Source organism: Varroa jacobsoni, unplaced genomic scaffold (assembly GCF_002532875.2).
Source record: "Varroa jacobsoni isolate VJ856 unplaced genomic scaffold, vjacob_1.0 scaffold_389, whole genome shotgun sequence".
NCBI classification, from domain to species: domain Eukaryota; kingdom Metazoa; phylum Arthropoda; class Arachnida; order Mesostigmata; family Varroidae; genus Varroa; species Varroa jacobsoni.
The window spans coordinates 233,385-240,134 of record NW_019213291.1 but is presented as its reverse complement, the minus strand read 5'-3'; positions in this window follow the sequence as shown (position 1 = coordinate 240,134).

Below are 6,750 nucleotides of genomic sequence, written 5' to 3'. Positions count from 1 at the left end.
AGTCACCTAGTTTGCTGCAATAGTGAGAGTATCGGTTAACCATTTACGTCTTGAGTAAGCAAGAAAAGTCGTTCACTGATCAATTTTCCTTGCTTACTTGCCTCAAACGATTAAAAAGCATGGCGTTGACTTTAGACCTGTGTGTAAATTGCTTAGCATTATTCCTCAAGCAAATTCTATAGGTTATTGAAGAAGAACAGCGCGTGAATAAGCTATGTAAAGGTATGAGATATAGAACACTTAAAGTGGCAAAGTTGTGATTTGTAGAGTGGATACGTCGCTGGGGAAGGTGGGTGGGGGGTCATTTGCAAGTGAGGGAGGGGGATGGATTTTTTTTATAAAGTTTTATTTGAAACACGTTCGTATCAAGCAATTATTATACTATGAAATAAAAGTGGGCTACATAAACCGTTGCAACAAAAAAATGAGAAAGTTGTAAAACGATGACTAGCCTACGGCAGGACAGCATACTTCATGAATCATTTTCGACCGCATCCGTGAGTTCAAGGTCTCCTTTAATAGGTTATTAGGAGCTGATTAAAGTTACGAGGCGCCAGCTTTTTTCTCGTGGTCCATTCAAAGTAAATGACTTAGAGGTTCGGTGTCAGGTTTGTGGACGCCATGCACCTGGACCACTATCGATCTAGGTCACGTGAATTTGCTTAAGCTCAATATAGCAGCTTCAGTCAATTATACTTTCTCTCTATATATATATATATAATATATATATATATATATATATATATATATATCTCTCTGCTACCGAAAAAATTTTGCTATTAACTTTGTACAGCTTGATAACTTCCCTGCCCCCTACTGTATGCCTAGGATAATCGGGTCTACACTAAACCTATCTAATACGCAGTAGGCCTCTCTACATAGCAGCAAATACACTACTGACAGGTTATGGAGGGCCCGGATTTATTGTTGACCGGGTGAGTGTATTATGATTAGCCTTAAGGCATGTACTGAAGCCCCACAAATTTTCCAATAGTCGCGAGAACGAAGGCAGAGGCTAAAACTATCCAGTGATATCCACTTGGGTTTAAAGTGACGTCTGGCTCAACGAAGTATTCCGGTAAAGCGCCCCCTCCCAAGTGCTGGCTGTAACGTCTTTCACTAAGACGACGGTTCTGACGCTTTAAAACCCGATGCCTTTTCCGGACAATTTGCCGTCGAAGCCAACTACTTGGCCGTTTGCTTTGGTTCGCCGTAAAATTTAAGTGGGGGGACATTTCTGTGCCACTCGATCGAGTCAGAGGGTTTTACTGTTATTCGGGGTACAAACCAGTTGTTTTATTTTTCGAGTTTTCTCCGTTCAATAGAGACAAATCTGCAGACAGAATTTAGAATTTTGCTTATTGTTTCGTTTTTTTTAATCAAAACGATCGCTAGTGGACTTTTTGAGAATATATATATATATACACAGACAAAAATATAAACCGTCTCGACACAAGCGCAAGGTTGATGTTTAAAAGGGTGCAACATCCTAAACATAGATTATTGCTGACCGTTTCAGCTTTATTATATATATATTAGTAATTCAATAATCCATACTACAAGTTCTATTAAGTTTCTACAGAAGTGCCTAAGCGAAGGGGCGTTCGATGTGCACGACCCTTACGGGAAAAAAATCGGGTGTAAGAGAAAATTGCTATTGGTTGAGAATGCCAGTACACGACTCGTATAAAATATTAGAAATAATAGAGGATAATTTGCTATTAAAACCGAAGCTTACCTATTATAATGAGTGTAATATTAAGCCCCACACTTATCTGTGGCTCGACAGAAGCGATATTTGGTATTTAGCAGTACTCCAACAAAACTAAACAGCGAGCCAGTAATAAAGAATCAAGCTAGACGATTCATTGGGAATGACGTGTGAAATCATAACTTTATTAAGCTGGAAAACTGGCTTAAAGGTCCTTTTTTTTTTTTTTTTTAATTACGTGATGATTTTAATTACGAACAACATTGTGATCATCATCAGTGAACATTGTAATCGCAGAAACGCTTATATAAAATATGATAAAGAAAATACGTGAGATAATTGAATTCTTATCAGCTGAAATTTAAAGCCGCTTAGAGAACAATCGTGACACATTTAAAGACAATTCAACTTGTCAGAATGGATAACTTAAACCAATTTTGAAGAAAGATAATTTAGAAAATATCTCTACCTCAAATTGCTTTTTAGACATTTCGGGTCAGATAGTCGGGCAATACTCCTGTCGCAGACTGTGGCCCCGGTTTAAAATTACGTCTAGACAGGAACACTGATGAAAATCGTTTTATTTTACGTATTCTAAAGAAGTTAGACGAACATGAAAAGTTCGTTCGCTGCATTTAGCCGACGTTGCTCGCGGTTACTTTCTGTTAAGATTGGATTTGTTTTCATACACCATAGAATAGGGTTTCTATGGGTCCTTGTAGGGTATCGGAATTAAAGCTAAACTGAATTATCGTAATCATAGAAAGTGTTTTATATTATTGTATTGTATGTTAACCTATCCTGTACATATCCATACACTGATCGCTTTTGTACTGGTATCCATATTCATAGTGCTTAGTCTAGGCCGGTAGGTTTGTGGACAACTGGAACGAAATTATGCGACTCTACATACAGGGGTCTCCCTATGGGGCTAGGTTTTATCCTAGCCCTCTAGGTTTAGTCCTTTCGGTCCACTGACGCCATGTAAGCAGAGCCTATAGATTTCCCGCTTTAAAATGAGAGTCGTTTTACAAGAACGGGATTCGGTGCCGGTTGACAATACACAAAGATTAAAAAAAAATTGTACCATGCAAGTTTGCACCGTTTGGATGACTCGTAGGCAAATTACGAGACATATCCCTTATATCTGTTTGCTAATAGATTAATTGTTTAGGTGATACAGTGCATTTTATCGACCGGTGACGAAGGAATAAAGATTATAATCGGTTCCAGATACTTAAGTCATCTTTATTTTGTTTAAAGGTAGGACAATTACTATGCACAAATTCAAAATAGGCACCTAATAATGATCTTTACTTACAGATAATGTGTTCAGCTTCATTTTTTAGTAGCCTGCATACTTTCTATAGAAAGGTATGACTTATCCTTCCTGTCGCAGCTGTTCCATCCGCACCCAGCCCCTCGAAGAGGGGCTGAGCCAGCCCACCCCTGAAGTTTTTTGGATTGTAGTACTTATAGTTGCTGGGTGATGAGACATTCCGATTCGATCATATCTGCATTTTTTTTAAGACAAAAGCCAGAATTATTATTTCTTAATGGATATTGTATTTCCGTGCTTCTATTTCAATTGTATACGCTTGGCAGCTTGGATATGCTTTCTTGAATGAGGCCCATCGAGTTATTTCATAACAGTATGTGCATTTTAACAAAACTCGACATTTCAAAAGATTCATTTCGTTGCATGAAAACACTTCCTCGTTGTACCGCTTGCATTGTGCGTTACCGCGCATGCGAACACGAATCGAACGGTGTTTAATGGACTAAACGTTACTCGCCGTCTGATGCGAGTTCCTAGTAAATATGGCGGTATCGTGAACATCAATTATTTTAAATAAAAGACGAGGACATAAATAAACAAAATATGTCATGTCCATGTTTTCCGAGTAGAAATTCATTGCTTCACAAAAAGCACTTTGTAAGATTTGCTAGAAAATGCCTGCTATCGAGATACATTTGCTGTTTGACTCGAGCGCTAAAAGCAGAACCTAAATCGACCAGAGGTCTCAACTTAATACAAGGCCTTCAACCTACTTGATAACTCCTTGCGTATATTTATATTCAGGGAGATATAAGAGGGAGAGAAAGGTGGAGACACATTTCGGCCTTATAAGCTAGCGTCTCTTGCCTTATACCCGTATCGGGAGTAACAAGCTGTTTGTCTGATCGATTTCATCTTGTATTATTGTAATTTTTGCATGATTATGATGATGTATGAAATAAGTAGGACAATACAGATTAGTTTGCTAAATGAATGTCTGATCATAATGTGGACACACGTAAAACTACTCTGTAGGTAACCGGCTAGTTCAGAGGCGGCGAATACACGTTCGTTAACAAAGGGAAATCCAGTTGACAAATGAATAGATCTGTAAGTAGGGGTATGATGAAATAACCATTTTAATGGCTATAGAGTACACCCTTCAATCCAGTACTTGTGTTTACAATGCTTGCTGTCTACGAGATGCAACCAGGGCTTAGAGAACATGTTGGCCTTGCACTCGTTTAAACAATACTTAAACGAGTCACCTTAAAGTCAGCTATCTAGAAAATACAAGACAAGTAAATACCGATTTTCTATACGGGACCACACTGACCAGTGGACGTGCATTATAATGCCTAAATCCAGTTGTATGAGAAATAGTAATGTATCTTTTTGAGGGAGACGACATAATTACAGCCACGACAGCGGTGGTGAATATGGCCCTAAAGCCGAATGACAATATAAATTTCGAAGTTCACGCTTTGCAATATACAAAGAACTGTAAAACAACATCTTTTCTTAAATTTTCCCAATTGTAACTCGAATCTATTTACTACAGCTTTCAATATTGAAAAGCTGTTTTCTCATTTGATACAATCCTCTCGTATACATTGTACGCTAACTGACACAGTCGTGCTTCCAATGTTGACAAGGCCGGATCGGCTGAACACGATTCAATATTCGGGCTGGGCCTATTTGCACGGCTCTGAAGGCCAGAGTGGCAATCACACATCCCGTGGCCGCTAACTTAGTTGGCTTCAGCCGTGCAAACATCGTAGACCCATTTATTTAAACATAGACATCGTGAAACCCATTTATTACACTATTCCATAGCTTCATTCAGCAGAGAACTACCGAGTCCACTCATTCCACAATCAGCACGTCACGCAATAAACAGAATTCCGTACTCCGCATAGGCTGGTACATTATTTCAGCGTGGTCGAGGTCCCCCTACTCGTATTATCACAGTAATATGGGCAAATATATAGCAAATTGGATCCCCACGCAGTTGTCAGCGAACGTGAGTTTTACCTGGGCTCTCATCTTCTCTTTCTGTATTACGGCAAGTTAGGCACAGCTCACCATTCCAGTTTTCGCTACTCTCAGCGTAATTTCAGGGGTGCGCGTACCCCCAATGCATCTGTATATCTATCTAATTTAATGACAAGCATCTAGAGGCATGATAGGTGATGAAAATGAAAGCAATTTTGGAGAGCAAATGTCGCGTTAGTATACAACTAGATTTTTTCGTGACAGGCCGTTAAAAACAGGAAAATTGTCCAGCTCTGTGTATAAATGGGTTTCAGGTCTTCCTTAATGTACTCGTTGAAAATAATTAACAAGGTTAGGCAATCTCAGACTGGCTTGACGAATGACTTTTATTGACTGTTTCCATTGCGCACGCCATTGCAATGAATTTTCCTTGTATTTAACAGGTTTATCTGCGGCTGAGATTAAACTTGACTAGTAAAAGGGAGTAGTTTTGCATCTGACAGCATGCTATAAATAAAAACTTTTCACCCAGAGTGAACGTTCTACCAAGTTATAATAAAAACATAATCGCCTTCTGCTGTTGACAAAAGGAGAAGCAAGCGTTTGTTCCTGCTTTCCGCCTTACACAGGTACGGGTGGTCTAGAATATGTTGTAGTCCCTAAATGCTTTGTCATGATCCAGTCCTAATTGCGTGCGTCAATCCATTTCGTTGGTGATACCTACGGCAGCCAATAAGAATGACAGTAAGATTCTCAAGCGTCGGTGCAGAAATATTTCAGGAGATTGCATGCGATCAATAGCTGGAATGGCCATTTACTGCGTATGCCACCGACCTATGACTGCCGTTCTCCACGACCAGCTACAATAAGCTTTGATAAATAGCGAACCTTGCTAACCCTCTACTAGTTAAACTCACATACGACAGCTAAGTACATATCATTTGTCAAGGTCGCTGATAATTAATTAATCAGTGAAAACATTCAACTGGAGCATGACAATTGTGCAAAATCAATCAAAAAAGAAGCGTGTTAGTAGCTCAATGTTTTCTAGTGTTAAAGGTAAGATCGAAATAAGCTACCAGATTACCATAGTAGCTCTAGATAGTATCATCTGATATCAGATGAGATCCGGCCGGTATATAGATTACGATACTACGACAATGTGGAAGATTCCTCTTGAAAATTACTTAGGTCTTTAAGGAAGTATATTCAGTCGAAAGCTTATCAACAATGAATATTAATTAACTTGAACATTTGGGGTACGCGGCAGAATTCTGAATTTTTTCTTCCATGACAAAAACAATCTTTCTTCAGGAATAGTGGCACGGCCAGCAAGCAAGCAACCGAAGACAAACGATACACTGAATAATCGTTTACTCTATACATCCTCATTACAATAGGTATTTTTTATCCTCCAATTTTTATATTTTTGTTCCCGAGTTGTAAGACACAAAATGGCGTAAGCAAAAGCCACAATATTATAATCAATTTATAAGCGAATGTGCATAACGATCAATGTTATGAAACAAACCGATCTTAAAATCGTTTGTATGAAAATCGTAAATAAGGTGTTGAGCCGACGATTGACTTGACAAATAACCATATTAACAAGAAATAATATTAAATGTATGTATATGAATTTCACTTTAACTATCACACTAGCTGCACCGTCGGTGCCGCAGCAGTACACGACTTGAACTATGCTTCTGTAAAGAGACCGTAAAATTATTTAGCTTATTGATTTATATTTATTCTTTATATTTAT